General features: G+C 35.7%; 1 long non-coding RNA gene across 1 annotated transcript; it reads right to left on the bottom strand.

Annotated features, from left to right (window-relative positions):
* Positions 1–340: 340 nt before the first annotated feature.
* On the bottom strand, positions 341–11,399 carry LOC145270432 (uncharacterized). Its single transcript, XR_013865353.1, has 2 exons — positions 11,198–11,399; positions 341–3,332 (listed from the first exon to the last, which is right to left on the bottom strand). It is a non-coding gene; the product is annotated as an uncharacterized LOC145270432 (long non-coding RNA).
* Between the last annotated feature and the right edge of the window lie 7,124 nt (positions 11,400–18,523).

The raw sequence follows: 18,523 nt of genomic DNA, 5'->3' as shown, positions 1-18,523 counted from the left end.
AAAGAATCATCATTGGGTTTTTGTAAAACTGTTGTCATGTGTCATCTTTCAACACTCAAAAGGTAATGTGTTAAACATGTTAATATGAACATTGTGTAAGCATTACTATGGTTCTCGTTAGATTTCGGTTCACTAATCAGGGGTTTGGAATTGTGGTGAACTACACTAATCGTGGTTTTGAGCGAACTGGCCATTGATTTGTTTAGCTCTAATTTTCTTGTCTTTACCCCTGATCTGTTCAGCTAAGCCATTAATTAAAGTTTCATATTCTGCTTTCTTTTCTAAAAGCTGGTGATCTTCAATGTTATATTTTCTCTTCATTCTATTTATTATTTTTAGGAGATGTGGGGATCATGATTGGTTCACAGTATAGAAAATTATTTGGGAGCTTCTTTTCTGAAAGTATCTATTTTTCTTTGAAGCTTGATCTTCCACTTTGGTGTTACAGTTTTGGCTCTCTTCCTCCTCATTTCCCCTTTTTTTCTTTTTTTTTTGTACTGAACATATGGTACCCCATGCCGGACAGTTTTGGGTTTCCATTTGGCCATTCATTTGTTTAGTTTTAATTTTATTGTCGTTACCCCTGATCTATTCAGCTAATCCATTAATTAAAGTTTCATATTCTGCTTTCTTTTCTAGACACTGATGATATTTGATGTTATATTTTCTCTTCATTCTATTTATTGTTCTTAGGAGATGTGGGGATCTCGTTTGGTTCACAGTATAGGAAATTATTTTGGGAGACTTCCTTTCTGAAAGTATCTATTTTTCTTCCTCCTCATTTCCTCTTTTGGTCTTTCAATTTGCATATAACCTGCAGCACCGAAGTTAGCATGGTTTATCTCAGTTATGGTTGAATTTGAGTCGTTCTTCAATCTCCATTGTTTTGGTCAGTTCGATTTTATTTGCAAGCTCTTCTATTTCTTGTTCAGTTGATTGGTTAATAATTAGCTTTTGATCCAAAGATCATGGTGGTGATGGTCCTCTATTATGTCTTGGTTGGGTTCGTCATCTGTTAAGTAGACTAGGTTTGGTGTCATCCATGGCATCTTCTGTGTCAGATGTGCTATCTTCACTCTCATCAGAGTTTGATGATGAAGAGTCAGGTGGTTCAGTAAAGATCTGGATGTTTAGAATTACATCTGTTGTAGGTCCCATTATGGATATTTCATGGATAGATTGCTGCTGGTGGAAATATATCCTCCTTCAGCATTGGGAGAAGTTGCACAATAGCCTTCCGAACGCGCGCTGGTGCGTAAACGTGTTTTGGTGACCTTCTTATACTGAGTGATTTCCCGGCAGTATTTTTCCTTATCTGGCTTCATATTCATGATTTTCATGAAAGTCTTCCCTGCATTCATATCGTGATACGTCCTCATACTGATAGCTCAGAGCGAGAACACCAGGAAGGTAATCAGAAGGTACTCCTGTGAGTATTTATATGGTTAATTTAACTAGATTTTATAGGCATATTGAGGAGACCTTATTTGGAAACGTTTAATACTTCACTAAGGTTTAAGAAATCAAGGGGCTTAATCAAGATTTTATGGACTAAAATATTCACACAATATGGATTTTCTCCTTGAGTGTGAGTTCTCATGTGAATAACTAAATATGACTTTTCACGATATGGATTTTTTCTCATATGAATAACTAAATATAACTTTTCAGAAAAAGAATATCCATACACTTGCACATCTCTTGCACTTGGTTCACCGAATATATTCGCCAGATAGTTTTTTAAATTCTTTTCCATTAGTCCACTTGCTCCTATAATAACTAGTATGATGGATATCTTATTAAGATTTTAGTTTCTTTGCATGTCGTATATAAGTTCTTGGTATTTTGTTTTTTCTCCATCTAAACTCAGATCCATTAGGGACGCTTACTTCGACTAGGGTTGCCACTTTCCTCTCTTGTCCTATATCACTATGTTAGGCTTAATAACCCCATTTCTAGGTATGTAGCTGTAGGTGTTTAATAATCATAGCAGATGGTGTATGACTTATTTCCAACTGTTCTTTCTGGTAAACATATTACCAAGACTTACTACAACATTATTCAAGTTTTTACAGATTTTCCAGTGGACATATTTACACACACCATTGTATTGCATTGTATAATAGCCCCCCCCCAACAGGACTTTACAACTGTGTGGCAGCGTGAGTTCTCATATGACTCATTAAAATAGATTGTTGACGAAAAGAACATCCACAGACTCCACATGAATAAGGCTTTTCTCCAGTGTGCGTTCTTATATGTCTAGCTAAATTCGTTTTTTCAGAAAAAGATTGTCCACATATTTTACAAGAATGTGGCTTTTCCCCAGAGTGAGTTCTCATATGTCTTAATAATTTTGATTTTTCAGAAGAAGAATATTCACACAATTTACAAGAATGTGACTTTTCCCCAGAGTGAGTTCTCATATGTCTCACTAATTTGGATTTTCCAGAGCAAGAATATCCACACACTTCACAGGAATGTGGTTTGGCCCCAGTGTGAGTTCTCACATGTGTCACTAACTTTGATTTTTTAGAACAAGAATATCCACACATGTCACAAGAATGTGGCTTTTCCTCAGTGTGAGTTCTCATATGCATTTTTAATGAAGATTTTACAGAAAAAGAAGATCCACATACTTCACAAGAATGTGGCTTTTCCCCAGTGTGAGTTCTCATATGTATGATTAAATTCCATTTGATAGAAGAAGAATATCCACACACTTCACAAAAGTGTGGCTTTCCCCAGGCGTGACTTCTCATATGTCTCACTAAATTCGATTTTGTAGAAGAAGAATAGCCACATACTTTACATGAATGTGGCTTTCCATCAGGGTGAGTTTTCATATGTCTCACTAAATTCGATTTTCTTGAAAAAGAATAGCCACACACTTCACAAAAATGGGGCTTTCCCTCAGCGTGAGTTTTCATATGTTTCATTAAATTCGATTTTTTAGAACAAAAATATCCACACACTTTACAATGATGTAGCTTTTCTTCACTGTGTGCAGACATATTTAAATAAAATTTATCCTGGAACAAGATTATCACTACTTAGTTATAAGCAATACTGAATTTTTTCCTCACTTATTCTATTGTAATTCAGTTGTTGATGCGAGTTTGATTTTATTTTAAAGAAGCCTTAATTTGTATCATTTATCGTTTAATTGATGAGAGATATTTTATAGTGTAAAAGTTAAAATATTGACTTTTCTTACATTTGTGTGCATACGTTTTTGTTGTCTTCCGTGTAAGGCACAAATTGTCTATAGAATAATGTTTTAGGAAAATGATGATCATTAAAATTCTTTAAAAACGTTCAGGCAGGAACATCTGTAAAAAATAAAGAAATAAAATTTAATATTTTAATATCATTCTTTATTTTAATCGTATCAACAAAACAAGACACATAACTTTTTAAAACATTTAAAAATCACAAAAATAAACATTTAATTCACAAACATATTGTTTTAATGTTTAATACTATTCATGTTTAATATTATTCATAGTATTTTTAATAGAAAAAGGGATTATGTAACTAAACAAGAATATCCACACACTTCACACTTTTTCCCTTATGTGTATATTCATATTTAAATTGAATTTTACCTGGAGTAAGATTATCACTACCAAGTTATAAACAATATGAGATTTTATCCGGACTTTTTACATTTTAATCTTTAGTTGTTGATGCAAGTTTTATTTTATGCTAAAAATATCGTAGTGTAAATGTTATAATATTCTGTTTTAAATTAGCAGATTATTCTGAAATGTTAAATTCGATATCTAATGATTTATAAAAACATTAAACAATAATTTCACAAATTTAAATATGATATTCTTATCACTATTTGCTAAACAATCCAGATAAAATAACTTTTCACACATATCTGGCTTATAATGTTGTGTGCAGTTGTTTTTGTTGTCTGTCACGTAAGGAAATAATTGTGTATAAAACAAGAAATATAACTTTATAAAACATTTAAAGATCACAGAAATAAACACTTAATTCACATTCATATTGTTTTAATGTTTAATATTATTCATAGTATTTTGTAATAGATAAAGAAATTATGCAACTAATAAAGTAAAATAAACAATAATATAGGCTCATTCCATGTCAAATCGATAAATTTAATTCACATTCATATATTAATTTTATTTTTATTTCGGACTATTAGTCTCATCTTTATTAGTTGTTGTTTTTTGATCTTTTTATTGGTTCACAACGTTTCGGCCAACTTCCTCTGGCCTTCGTCAGGTGGTAACCGCGACGGATAGGAACTTCGAATCTCCTAACTGCATTCTCAGCCATCACTGCCATCCGTAGTTGTTGTCGTCTCACCACATTTTTGACCAATTACCTCTGGCACGCTTTGGGTGGGATTGAAACCGCTATCTTCAGACAATGTTCATCTGGAACCGTAGAGATTCAACGTCTCTATCAACTGCGCCCCGAAACGTTGTGAACCAATAAAAAGATCCAAAAACAACAACTAATAAAGATGAGACTAATAGTCCAAAATAAAAATAAAATTAACATATAATGCTCATCTCAAAAAATGAATTCCAATTAAGGAATAATATATATACACATTCATATACTTTAAATATTTAATATTATTCATAGTATTTTGTAATAGATAAACGAATTATGCAATTAATAAAGTAAAATAAACAATAATATAGGCTCATTCCATGTCAAATCGATAAATTGGGGGGAGGCACAAACCATATCCGACACGGATTTTTAAAAAATTTGCTACACTTATAGATCTCCATGAAAGGAATTGAATGGCACTTGTTAAACATCTCAAGGTAAAGGGATTTCTGCGATGTGGGTGTTTTTTGTTTTTTTATTCAATTTTCACCCAAAACAAGGCACAGTGCCACTTTGAAGCAGGGGGATACTATCAGGGACTTAATTAGCAGGGTCATTATGAAGGGAGATGAGTGGAAAGATGTTTGTTAACATTACACTTGAACTTGTGCAAATGAGTGCAGTTGGGAAAGCTGAATCCCGGAAGGGAGTTCCAAAGACCCGCAGTTCTGGGGAAGAAACTATTGGAGTAAAAGGCTTTCTTGCACCTAGGGATCTCTACTGTAAATGAATGAGACTTAGTAGCTTGTCGGATTTTTCAGGGGTAGTTACGTCAGGGAGGTACAAATTTTTGCAGTTCGGCAGAGCATTCACCATTAAAGTATTTGTAGAACAGGCAGAGGGATGCAACATCTCGTCGATGGGACAGAGGCTGAAGTCTAGATGACAGTTCAGGACCGATCAGGTTGACGACTCTCTTTTGAACCTTGTCCAGGAGCGAGAGACAAGCAGCAGATGCACCAGCCCAGATGTGACAACAGTACTCCATATATGGGTGAATGGTGGCCTTATAGAGGTACAGGATACTGTCAGGCGTAAGTAGTTTTCTAGCACGGTAGAGGAAGCCAACCTTCCTTGCAGCAGCCTTGGCAATGATCTCAATGTATCTATTCCAGTTCATATTCCCTGTAAACGTTAGGCCGAGGACTTTACAATAAGTACTTTCAGGCAATGGGTTCTTGGCCATTGCTATTGGTGGTAGAGAAGTTTCTTGTAGTTATTGAAGGAAACAAGCTTAGTCTTAGCAGCATTGAATGTGACCATCCATTTTTGTCCCTATTCCACTACAGATTGGAGGTCATCCTCTAGTGTTTCTGCCATTTCCTTGGATATGTGTTCATTTGTTTTCCCCTCATATCTGTTATAGAGAGTGGTGTCATCGGCAAATATACCCATCTCCAAAATAATTTGATCAGGGAGGTCATTTACGAATATCAGGAATAATAGAGGTCCAAGGATAGACCCCTGAGGTACTCCTGCATTTATGTCATATTGTTTAGATGTACGACCCTCGAGGACAACTTTGATTTTTCTCTTACTTAAGGATTTAATTACATTATGAATTCTTCCAGTGATTCCATATGATCTATTTTTCCTTAGAATACCATCGTGCCATACCATGTCAAAAGCCTTAGATATATCAAGGGCTACCGCTCTACCCTCCCCTGTTTTGCCAATGGACGGTATATACGTTCAGAAACTACAGTTAAGATATCTGCTGTTGAACGGGCTTGCCTGAATCCATATTGTTTGTCAGTCAGGAGTTTAGCAGCTGTTAGGTGCTTGACTAGGGCTTGATTAACATAATACACAAATATTTTGGCGAAAAGCGGGAAGAGGCTAATGGGGCGATAATATAGTGGGTCAGTTCTGTCACCAGAATTCTTGAAGACTAGTACCACAGAGGCGGTTTTCCAGCAGTCGGGAAAACAAGATTCGTTAAGGCATTTATTGTAAAGTTTGGAGAGAACTGGAGCAACATCGGCAGAGCATTCTTTTAATAGCACAGCCGGGATGAGATCTGGTCCACATGCTTTTGAGGTGTCTAGGTTTCTTATAATAGCATGTACCTGAGAAGGGGTGATTTTCAAATCGTCTAGTGTGGCGTCTGTTCACAGAGGAAAATCAGGGAGGGAGTGGTGTACCGGGTTCAGTGTGGAGTTTGAAGCAAACTGACTGGCAAGCAGATTAGCCTTGTCAGTTGCCGTGCAAGCAACCTCATGATTGTTTGATAGTGGGGGAATAGTTTATTTTTGGAATCTAATAAACCGGATATTGTTTTCTGTTATATCCTCAGCATCGTCATTCCAATTAAAACCAGAAGAACTGAAGAACTTTCCGAACGACCTTCATCCACTATGTCGAGAGATTACAAGGCAAAACCTGGCGCAAGGGCTTACGACTCTGATAACCTCATCAAGGCTGCAGCAGACATCAAGGGAGGAAAGTATCAACGTGAAGCCTGCAGGGCCTGAGTTGTGCAAAGCTGCAATACTACCTTCAGGTGACTTAGGGTGAAAGAGTACTGCAGTCACCAGGTGGACAGACCATCATTTCATCCATAATGGAGAACGCCATTGTCGAGCACATGCTGGCTGTGTCAAAGTAGGGATTCCCATTCGACATCATCGATCTACGAATGACTGAATAAATTCAAGGACAATGTCCCTGGTGAGAACTAGGTGCAGTCATTTATGAAGTGGCACAAAGTTCATATAAAGAACCACATATGTCAAAACATTTAAAAGAAAAAAGCTGATGTCAGTATTGGCTCGATCAACGAATATTTTGCAGAGTTGGCCAGGACACTAGAAGGAGTCCCTCCAGAGAATTTCATCAATTACAACACAAACGTGGTGCAAAATGCCCTGAACGTATCATCCATGCAATCAGATTTTACATGAATGCACTGACAATAACATAGCCTTCGCTGCCTACCCCCAAACGTCACACATCTGTGCCAACCCCTTGATGTGGCCTTCTATGGTCCAATGAAAAGGAAGTGGAGGTTTATCCTCACTGTGCGGAAACAATCAGGGAGCAAAAATGCAGTCACTGTTCCTAAAGACATTTCCAAAACTGCTCTGTAAATTGAGCTCCCCAATCAAAGGGAGCACCTAATGGCAGGCTTTTGCAAATGTGGCTTTCACCCCATGGATCCACAGCCAGTCCTCAATCGCCTGCCCACGACTGCAGAATCTGAGGAGATTGACAGAGTCAACACTTCAGTCTCAGAGGTATTTCTAAACCACCTGAGACTTTTATGACATGGTGAAGAGTGGCCAGTCACAAGGGAAAAGCGAAGACAGGTAGACGTCAGTCCCGGTAAAAGCATTGGAGCACTGGAGGAATGACGAGGAGGCTCCAGCAGCACCGGAGGATGAGGAGGTGTCTCAAGCAGCCTCAGAAAGTGGAGAGGCTATTCACGAGGCCAACAAAACTGTGACTGACTGAGGGGGAGGGAACCAACTCTGAGAATGAGACTGAAAGGTGAAACATTTTTGAAACTTTCAATTTTTGATGCCATCATGATGTTCTATTTACTTACAGTATTAAAGTTATTATATTATCATTTTATGCTTTGCTTACATTTTTGTTTTTTTGTCATGGTATCCATGTTGGTTTAGTTTTTTAGCCATTTTCTGAACCTAAAAATTCTGTCAGGCCATAAAAAGCTGATCATGTAAAGGGTCTTTTCAGTGGTTTTGTCAGCCCATAGGGAGGAAGGGTTACTAAAACCATGCAGTTTTACTGAGATTTATAAGAGAATTTCATAGTGTGGTCTTAGTCATCCCATGCCAAAGAGACTAAGACCGCACCAAAATGGGCATGTGCTACATAGAAATAAAAGAATTTACTCATTGAAGCTATGCAGTTGATGCACACAATCAGTCACTCTAATATATATTTTAAAAATTGAGTTTACAATGATTTTTGTTGATCTGGCACAATTATGAATTTAAAAATGTTGTCTTAGTCAATCCAGTCTATGGTACTCGGCTTTTACATTAAAACAATATAAATATTTACACTCAGTTTTTACACTAAAACAATATAAATATTTACACTCGGCTTTTACACTAAAACAATATAAATATTTACACTCGGCTTTTACACTAAAACAATATAAATATTTACACTCGGATTTTAAATAAAAACAACATAAATATTTATACTCGGTTTTTACACTAAAACAATATAAATATTTACACTCGGCTTTTACACTTAAACAATATAAATATTAACACTCAGCTTTTACACTGAAACAATATAAATATTTACACACGGCTTTTACACTAAAACAATATAAATATTTACACTCGGCTTTCACACTAAAACAATATAAATATTTACACTCGGTTTTCACACTAAAAGGATATAAATATGTACACTCGTTTTTTACACTAAAACAATATAAATATTTACACTCGGTTTTTACACTAAAACAATATAAATATTTACACTCGGTTTTTACACTAAAACAATATAAATATATACGCTCGACTTTTACACTAAAACAATATAAATATTTACACTCGGTTTTTACACTAAAACAATATAAATATTTACACTCGACTTTTACACTAAAACAATATAAATATTTACACTCGACTTTTACACTAAAACAATATAAATATTTACTCTCGGTTTGTACACTTAAACAATATAAATATTTACACTCGACTTTTACACTAAAACAATATAAATATTTACACTCAGCTTTTACATTAAAACAATATAAATATTTACACTCGGATTTTACACTAAAACAATAGAAATATTTACACTCGGTTTTTACACTAAAATAATGTAAATATTTACACTCGGCGTTTACACTAAAACAATATAAATATTTACACTCGGCTTTGACACTTAAACAATATAAATATTTACACTCGGCTTTTACATTACAACAATATAAATATTTACACTCGACTTTTACACTAAAATAATATAAATATTTACTCTCGGTTTTTACACTAAAACAATATAAATATTTACACTCGATTTTTACACTAAAACAATATAAATATTTACACTCGATTTTACACTAAAACAATATATATATTTACACTCGACTTTTACACTAAAACAATATAAATATTTACACACGGTTTTTACACTAAAACAATATAAATATTTACACTCGACTTTTACACTAAAACAATATAAATATATACACTCGGTTTTTACACTAAAACAATATAAATATTTACACTCGACTTTTACACTAAAACAATATAAATATTTACACTTGGTTTTTACATTAAAACAATATAAATATTTACACTCGGCTTTTACATTAAAACAATATAAATATTTACACTCGGCTTTTACACTAAAACAATATAAATATTTACACTCGACTTTTACACTAAAACAATATAAATATTTACACTTGGTTTTTACATTAAAACAATATAAATATTTACACTCGGCTTTTACATTAAAACAATATAAATATTTACACTCGGCTTTTACACTAAAACAATAGAAATATTTACACTCGGTTTTTACACTAAAATAATGTAAATATTTATACTCGGTGTTTACACTAAAACAATATTAATATTTACACTCGGTTTTACGCTAGAATAATAATAAAAAAAAAATGCCTGACATAAGACAGTCATCTGGGAGTCCCGATTATCATTTTCAAATCGAACATTAAACAAATTGCTCAAAGAAAGCCACCCAATAAATTTAATTGTGACACATCTGCATATGTACTATGACAAATAATATTTCAACGGTATCTTGGTTTATTAAATTGTTAGGCGCAAGTAAAGAATAGTTAACAACACTTGGGTTATTATCGTATCCCACTCAAATCAACGCAAAAATCGATACAAGGTCTTCCCGCTTGTCTTCCTCGCCAGAAAAAAAATTAAACTGAACGATTATATGTCTCGTTGACTGCGATTTGGACTTAAATTTATCGTAGATGCTCAATTTAAGTTAAATTTATATAACAAAGTCTTAAATATTTATAATTTGTGTTTTTTTATTCTATTTTTCGAGATATTTTATAATGCCTTTTCAGACGTGATGGCAAACAAAAAGTTGATTTTTATTTTATTTTTTTTTATCATGGAAACTATGTTGGCTTCGATAGTAAATATTTATTAATTAGTTTTTCTACATAAAGTTTCTGTTAATTGGTGATGGCCAATAAATGGGCGATCATTTTTATGTAAACTTTATTAAAGACAGTGTTACTCATTCTATAATCTTAAATATTGAATAAAGCTTCACAATTTGCACAGAAAACCGTTTTTACAAATATTTTTTTTAAAATCAATTAAATACCAAACAAAAAAAAAAAAAATGAAAAACAAAGTTTTTTTGTGCTCAGTTGCCTAACAATTCAACCAACTTCGAATTAAATACTTTTGTTTATGGTAAACATTATTATTGTCTCAGAAATAACGTAAGTTTTACTTAAATAAACAAATTTTTGACATTTAAATCTAATTGTCAGAGTGACTATATTTTAAGAAAAAAATTTTCAATCATAAATTTTTATTCACGTTTGTTATAAAGCATAGCGGAATCAATATTTTTATTGGATTGCAATAAAAATAACCCCTTTTTTTAATATCAATTTTTTAAAATAATATTTCTGAAGGGGTGGAAAAACGAACTGGCTTTCTGTTTCAGATTATTTTAAAATTTATTCAACTGGATTTTTAAATCGTAAAAAGAACTAACCTTTCGCATTGAATTACAATAAAAATAAACTTTTTTTTTAATATTTAAGATTATTTTAAAGTTGTTGAATGATAGTTTTTAAAAATGTTTAAAAAAAGAAACTTACCTTTCATTCAGGGAATTAAATACGAGAAAAGTCGTTTTTTTTTTCATTTGTGTTCAAAACAAAGTTGTTTTGTTTGTAAGGATTTCTTTAGTAAATTGATACAACTTTTTTTGTGTGTCCAATTCATTAAGAAATAAAATGTATGAAAATATAAAAGAATCAAAATGAAAAAAATGAAAAACACGATTTCAACGTGAAATTATTTAAAGAGAAAACTAACTGCTAAAGAACAAAGAACTTAAGGTCATCGTAATATCACGGTGTAGTCATTATTTTGTTCCTTGTGTAAAAATGGCTGTTTTCCTATCAAGTTTAGATTATATTTGCCAATTCTTAAGCCTTTTCGGTACTTGTATTGTGAATTTCTATTTCGTATTCAATTCATTTAAAAAAAAAATATACGAAGCTTTAAAAATCATAACATCCAAGGCGAGAACAATATTCCGAATAATCCAAATGATCCTCATATACAAAATATTGTAAAACTGAATATTTCACACAAACAATTCAAATAAAAGGAAGGAATTACACGAAAGGTGAAGTCAGTCAAATGACAAAAATAGATTTTGACTAAGAAATTAAACTATGACCACATGATTACATAATGGGACTTGAAAGTTATTGTTATCAAACTCGATTCGGTTAAACCTACGATAACTTGCACTCATGTTTCCAGACTTAAACCTGCTAATTAGCCTGTTTTACATAAAATCATCATTAAACAAACAACGATCAAAGTGTAGTACATGTTTCTTATTTGTTTGTTTATTTCAATCATGTTTCGCGTTATCATGATTGTAGCGATTTCAAGAGAGGCTTTATTTATCATCGGTTCTTATACTATACCATGCAATAACGCCTTCTTTGATGAGGAAGTAGTATAATGTGTAAAATGCTTCGGCTTCCGAGTGTGAATATGCGAGAAAATAGATCAAAAAACAAATCGATATTTAACTCCTACTTGTCGTACAACTTGATCAAACGCGATTTTATTTACGCGATATATATTTTGGCAGGGGGAGGTAACTATTCTTGGAGTTATGCCCCTTTAATTGCAAACACTACATTTTTTTTTTCAATTCGTGGAATTCGTGGTGGAATAATATATATACTCGTAGCCAAATTGAATATTGAAATGCTCATATCTGGTTCCATGGGACGAAACGGTACTTATACAGTTTAGTGACGACGTTAAAAAATGGAAATATTGAAAAAAATTTTTTATTGTACATAACTGTTATAGACTGAAGTTTTCCGAAAAAAAATTTCACTTCATTTGATCAAGTAGTTTTTTTTTTTTTTTTTTTTTTTACAGCGAAAAACAATTATTTATCATGACGACGTCAACGTGGCCATTTTGGAAATGTACCTAGCAGAATACCTCCATTTTAGGCCACATTTCGCAATCTAGCCTTTTTTCTCGTCATATCGAGATGCGCACAATTTTTTTACGTTTTTCTCTTTTTTTTTAAATCTGCAATTCTTTTGCGTTTTTTTTATTTTTTAAATAAGAATACTATTGAATATGCAAAGAAATTGAAGAATGCAAAGAATTGAAGAATTTTTATACGAGATTATTTTCGAAACATGCGCAGTTGGACACGCATGGATAACTTCGAAACTTCGTTTATTTACTTCTGTCACAAATTAAAAAAAAAAAAAAAATATATATATATATATCTTTCTGGTGGGGGGAAAAGGGCTAGATTGGCCTAAAATGGAGGTATTCTGCTATGTACGGCAGTTACCGGCCCTTGGGGAATTCCTGGGCCTGCAATAACATTTCCAAAATGGCCACGTGATCAATAATTGTTTTTCGCTGTAAAAAAAAAAAAACTACTTGATCAAATGAAGTGAAATTTTTTTTCGGAGAACTTCAGTCTATAACAGTTACGTACAATAAAATTTTTTTTTTCATTATTTCCATTTTTTTATGTCGTAACTAAACTGTATAGGTACCGACGAAACTGCATAAAAATTGGCAGGTTTTTTTTAATATTCTGTGTTTAAATTTTTTATGACAATTGGTTAAAACAAATATTTTCAAACCTCTGAATTATACTTTAATCTGCATACATTTGTATATATAGTGTCTAGGTACGCTACAACAGAACACCGACTACTCTAACTTAGTTTTTTTAGGGAGAATTTTCCAATTTTTGTTTTTTCATTGGGGCACAATTTAAAATTAGAGGAAAAAGTCGTCTAAAACAAATGTTTTTTTAAAAATGCATTAGAGCACTTTTGGGGGGAACTTTTCCTTTATTTTGTCTTACCGATTAGAATACCATTTAACATTTATAGGAGATTTTACTGTTTTCTCTTTAAATTGGAGAGGAGGAGGGGTGTTGGACCGCCCCAACCCCAACTCCTACCCCAATGTAAACAAAAAACACTAAAATCTCCTAAAAATGTTAAATGGTATTCTAATCGGTAAATGTTGGCGCATTAGTTACGGGAAAATGGTTAATTAAACTGCAGAAGCACCTGTTAAGCCACACAAGTTTATCATTGAATCCCCTCTAGAAAAGAACGAAAAATATAGAAATGTTTAGTGCTTATGTTTCTGTAACCCGCTTGCTTTAGATCAATTTAAATGCATTAAAAACTACAGAAGACAAAAAATCCCCCCTAAAAGTGGTGTTATGTATTTTTTTTTAATTTTGTTTTAGACAACTTTGTCTTCTAAGTTGAAATTGTCGGAAAATGAAACTAAATTTCTTTTTTTCTTCTTCTTGTTTATATTTTTTTCATATAATTTTAAATTGTCCGCTCCGTGGAAGATTCATACATAATACAAGAAGGTAGTTTGCTACACAAATGCACATTTAACAGCTGTTGTTTATGCTACCACGCGCATACAATGATGACAATTTTTCTCTCCTCAAAATTTGAAAACGTCTGGAATCTTTTTAATTTTTATACCTTAATTTTCTTGCCTGATGATATCTATTATGATTGAAATGGTCTGCACATCGTAGCAAGATATGACTGTATTTACACCCCCCACACACGCACCACACGCATATATATATATATATATATATATATATATATATATATATATATATATATATATATATATATATGTATGTATGTGTGTGTGTGTGTGTGTATGTGTCTGTGTGTGTAATTATTTTTTTACTATAATAATTAAATACCTACAGACACTAGTGTTTCATCCTTTCGGGATTCTTCAGTGCAGGGTGTCACGATTACTACCAGTCGAACAATTCGAACCCCGCGACACGAGACATCTCTGGCTCGATTAGCGGAGGCCGTATCCATTCGACTACCATATATATATATATATATATATATATATATGAGAGAGAGAGAGACAGAGAGAGAGAGAGACAGAGAAAGAGACAGAGAGAGAGACAGAGACAGAGACAGAGACAGAGCATCATATTCTCATATATATATATATATAGATATATATGTATATATATATATATATATATATATATATATATATATATATATATATATATATAGAGAGAGAGAGAGAGAGAGAGAGAGAGAGAGGGGGACACCGTATTCCCATTGAGACAAGTGTGATAAAAAAGCACGGAATTTTTCTGTTTCACTTTTTTAATTTTTACTTTCTCCAATCTCTGAATATTTTTTTTGGCGTTTTTCTCAAAATTGTTTAGGTTGGATACGCTGAATGTTGTATTTTGTATTGTTCTTTGTGAGAAGAGTAAGAGTCTTAGTGAGAGATTAGTCGTAATTATGTTGTTGGAAGAGATGCTAGTTATTATATATATTCATTGTGAATGTTCATATTGTTGAGATGTTCATATTGTAAGAGATGGGATTAAGAATGAAACGGGAGTGTTTATATAACATAAATACTTTGACACATATTCTTTAACATCTAACACATATTTTTTAGATGATGATTTTACCAAATGGTTCTTATACATAAATGGACAATACCTTTTCTCGTTGTAATGATGAACACAGAAGACGGCAGTATGAAAAACATGATGATCATTTATTTCTTCCAATTGACCGGTCAATGGCTTTGCATCCAGGAATTCAAAGTTTATTTACATCCTTTTCTTCTAAAACCCTCTTGCTTCCAGATGGTGCCTAGGTTCAGTCAACCCCTCTGCGTCCCTGGTCGGACTCTCGTCTGACTCTCTGACTCCCTCTCTAACTTTTACTTCGGACTCTTTATTTAGAAATCACATGTATGTCTGGCTAACTTGACTATAATTCACGTGTCATCAACATGCGCGATTTGCACGTTTTTGAAACATTCTGATGACCAGGAAATTTCCCAATTTCCTTTGTTGTTTTACAAAGGAATTTAACCAACTTATTTAATTCATAAAACCCATATTTTAGCGTGCACATTCTTTCTAACAATGTGCATAGTTTCCAGCGAAATTTGTATTTATTAAATATTTTATCAGAATCAACAATTTACAGGACATTCAATTTAAAACCTATTGTTCTTTAAAACTTATCTCCAGGGTTCGATTCCCGTTTTCTCTGATTTTATTTTCATTTACTAATTCTCTTTATTTTTACTTACATGAAAAAGAGGACAAGCCTTTTTCATGTAACACACACACACACACACACATATATATATATATATATATATATATATATATATATATATATATATATATATATATATATATATATATCAGGAGTAGATAACTCTAATGTGGCCATATCTCTTTAATTTTAAACATTACCATCTCTTGCCCTCGTCTACGCTTATTTATTGAACATTCTTTACCATAGGTCGCTGGGTAAATGGCTGGATCCTTCTATCGATCCAGTAGATATCTCACGGCTGATGCAATTTAAAAAAAAAATGACTCTCGTGAGTGTATTCGTTGATATCTTACATGCTTTTATATAAGTGATTGGGTTCTCTGTTGATGAACTGTGTCCGATATATACTCGAAACTCAAAACAATGAAAAGAATACGCTGTTGTCATAGCCCAAGTTATTAATCCCTGTCGGTGGTTAGTATATAAGTGCGATATAAAACCAGTGCATCTGAGACAAAATTATACTTACCTGGTTTAGATACTTACCTGGCGTAGAGGTAACGGCGTGACGTCAAAGTGCAGTATCTGTTCTCAGACACTTACTAAGACTGACAAAGTGCTTTACGCAGCCCACTTGGCCAAATCTTGGCCACTTAAGGGTTTTTTCTTGTCCAGCCTAAAAGGACCGACCCCTTCTTTGGGTGAGTGGTCCTTTCGGCCAACTAACTGTTTGCTTTTCTTTCTTTTTTGCAGGTCCGTCCAGTGTCTGGATCCGACTTAAGCAGCCGGCAGGACTAGATGTAACCGACGTGCCATTAGGCGAAGGCCCTCTAGCTCCGAATCGGCGGGTCGGTGAAGGGCACTGGGCCAACAAAAAAAGAGGCAGGCCTCTGCCTCTAACACCATGGGGGACGCCCCTGGTGTTGTGACGAGGAGGGGGAGTGCCACATCCGGTGGCATTCCAGTGACGAGAAGGGGGGTGTCACATCCGGTGACACCCCAGTGCCGAGAAGGGGGGGTGTCATACCCGGTGACACCCCAGTGCCGAGAAGGGGGGGTGTCACATCCGGTGACACCCCAGTGCCGAGAAGGGGGGGTGTCACATCCGGTGACACCCCAGTGCCGAGAAGGGGGGGTGTCACACCCGGTGACACCCCAGTGCCGAGAAGGGGGGGTGTCACACCCGGTGACACCCCAGTGCCGATACCTGGGGATATCACCTTTGGTGATATCCCAGTGACGATGACGGGAGGCACCACGCTCGGTGGTGCTCCAGTACAGTGGAAGGTCCCGGGGGTCGTCACCCCCAGTTCGGAAGGGTCGCAAGCGTTCGGTAGTGCTGCGGGCAGTGTTGCAAATGAGGGGATCGCCACCCAGGAAGGCGCCCCCGGGACGAGCGAACGGGTCTCTGTGGTCGACACTAACAGGCCATGGATGCCGCCTACAACCGGGAGCCGCGAGGAAGTCGTCAAGGCCTGGAGTGACTTCATCAAGCAGACTCCAGGCGGAGAGGAGGAAGATATATCCAAGGCAGCGGCGGCGGCTAAGAAAAAGAAAAGGAGGCCTGTAAAACGTTGGTGGGTGCTCGATAACGAGACACCAACAGTACCGGAACAAACACAGTCGGCAAGGAGCAGCCCCCAAAAGTCGGCCACAGAGACCCGCAGAAGAACTAAATCAGCGGAGGTCATTGTTGTGGATGGGTGCTCCCCGGGGGGGTGGAAACCAAAAAGCGTGGAGCCGGCTAAGAACGAGGAGTGGCCAGCTCTCGCAGGTACAGACTCACCAATCCCAGAGGAGCAAAGAACACCACCTTCAACTCCTGTGGCAGCAGTGTGGGACGGAAAAGTCGCAGCGGAACAACGGAGCTGGGGTCCCCAACCCAAAGAAACTAGACGCCCCCAGTACTACAAGCAGCTCTTCGACGAGAAATATAGTAGCTACGTCGAGGGGAACAACATCAAAGTCGTCCCGGAAGCCCTTGAAAAAATACGGGAAAGATCGGTATCCCTGTTGACCTTAGACGCGAAAGGGAAAGGACTCAAAGGTGTGCCAAAGGATACAATGATGGAGCTGCTGGGCGAACTCAACATCATGGCCCAGTACGCGGTCCGGCGTTTCAACGCCATGTGGGAGGTCCTATTGCCGACAAAAGAAGACGCTGAGAAGCTGGCAAGAGGTGACGTCGTGTGGAGAGATATCAAAATTCGACCGGAATATCTCTCCAAGAGGAGAACGACCGTAACGGTAACAGGGGTACCGTGCTTCCTCGTCGAAGAGCAGCTGGGGGCCATCCTGTCCCAATATGGCGATGTGGAAGAAATTGAGGCCATAAAAGGACCTAGAAATATCCACACCGGGGACTACCGGCTCCAGATGCGGCTAACCCGCAAAGAATTCCACGGGATCCCAGCCCAATTTACCTGCGAGGGCTGGTCGATGATCGTCATTGTTGAGGGCAGAAGACCACAATGGTGGCATTGCCAGAAAACGGGTCACGTTGCACGATTCTGCCCTCAAAAGAAGACAACAACGGTGGCGACCAAGAAAACCGAGGAGGAAGCAGGAAGAAAATCAAGGGAGGAGAAGAAAGAGGACGAAGCTGGGACCAGTAAGTGGAGCACCGTAACAGCCAGGACAGCCAAGAAAGCAGAGCCGGCTCCACAAACCGTATCACGACCTACGGCGACTACTGCTAAAAGGAAGCTCAGGGGCAGCTCCTCGGGCTCTGAGAGCGACAATGACAAACACCAGGAGAAGAGAGAAAGAAAGGAAGATCAAAAAGACCAGCACCCTGAGCTTCCGGAA

The sequence above is a fragment of the Euprymna scolopes genome, chromosome 46, assembly GCF_053919585.1.
Source record: "Euprymna scolopes isolate OS-2025 chromosome 46, ASM5391958v1, whole genome shotgun sequence".
NCBI classification, from domain to species: domain Eukaryota; kingdom Metazoa; phylum Mollusca; class Cephalopoda; order Sepiida; family Sepiolidae; genus Euprymna; species Euprymna scolopes.
This window is presented reverse-complemented; position numbering and strand designations above follow the sequence as displayed.